The sequence below is a fragment of the Vombatus ursinus genome, unplaced genomic scaffold, assembly GCF_900497805.2.
Source record: "Vombatus ursinus unplaced genomic scaffold, bare-nosed wombat genome assembly UNPS02000582.1, whole genome shotgun sequence".
In the NCBI taxonomy this organism is placed as follows: Eukaryota; Metazoa; Chordata; class Mammalia; order Diprotodontia; family Vombatidae; genus Vombatus; species Vombatus ursinus.
The window spans coordinates 8,045,355-8,046,421 of NW_020940360.1; the positions used below are offsets into that span (position 1 = coordinate 8,045,355).

The 1,067-nt window shown below is 39.3% G+C and overlaps 1 protein-coding gene across 1 annotated transcript in view; it reads left to right on the forward strand.

Annotated features, from left to right (window-relative positions):
• The first annotated feature begins 452 nt into the window (after positions 1–452).
• Positions 453–1,067, forward strand: part of LOC114038547 (carbon catabolite-derepressing protein kinase-like) — a 107,908-nt gene continuing 107,293 nt past the window's right edge. The window contains exon 1 of the mRNA XM_027855859.1: positions 453–598. The gene's annotated coding sequence lies outside the window, so the exon portion shown is untranslated. The remainder of the gene's footprint in view (positions 599–1,067) is intronic.

Consider the following 1,067-nt stretch of genomic DNA (forward strand, 5'->3'; position numbering starts at 1 on the left):
AAAGAAAGAAAGAAAGAAAGAAAGAAAGAAAGAAAGAAAGAACAAAAGAAAGAAAAAGAAAGAAAGGAAGGAAGGAAGGAAGGAAGGAAGGAAGGAAGGAAGGAAGAAGTATACACATCATATAGCTTAGACAGATCTGTGGATATTTTAATATATACGTATATGTATATATGCATGTATATACATATACACACACATATATCTGTATATATGTCTCTTTGTGTGTGTGTGTCCACGTGTTGCATTTATTTGAGCAAAATAGCCTAGAAAGATCACAGGGCACTGGAAAGCTTATGCCTAGCAGTGACTTGACTGGCCCAACCCTTCTAGAGTGAAACTCACAGTCATTGTTGAGCAGGGAAAATAAACACTACACAAGGGTAAGTGTAGCTAAGTGGAAATACTTGTTACCATAACACATTGGGTTTCACAAATACCTTCAATTTAAGGACCGGCAGTCTGCTTAGCTGAGGCAGATGAGAGTTGGGAGGTTGGGGGAGGGGAACCCCTCTCACCAAACGGAGCAGCGGTTACGGCACAAACCAAGTCTACGTTGCGTTATGGGAGTCCGCCTAAGAAAAAGAGAGAATTCATCAAGGTAAGAAACAACACTACAGTTTAATTATGAGTCCTTTAATGTCTTTTCATAATCAGTTAATAAATACCTTAACAATAAAATTGAATTTAAGCTTTTAATAGGCTGAGCTGGCTTGAACCTAAACAAAGGCATTAGCAGCTTGAGGCATTGTGCAATAACCCTGCGCTGCCTGGTGCCAGGAGAAACAAAGCATTTCAAGTACATTTTTTTGTACCTCACACTAATAAACGCTTGTAATATTCCCCAATTTCTGGAGTGTAAGACGCAGATCTTATTTATCACAGTATGTGACACATCTGGCACATGGATCAGGAAACAACTGTTTTACTTCATTTCTGTCATCACCTTCCAACAGATTTCTTTCACATTCCAATTTGGATGAGAGGACTTGGACTTTCTCTCCATAAGTTCTCCATTAACAGTTTCACAGGAGAGAGAGAGAGAGAGAGAGAGAGAGAGAGAGAGAGAG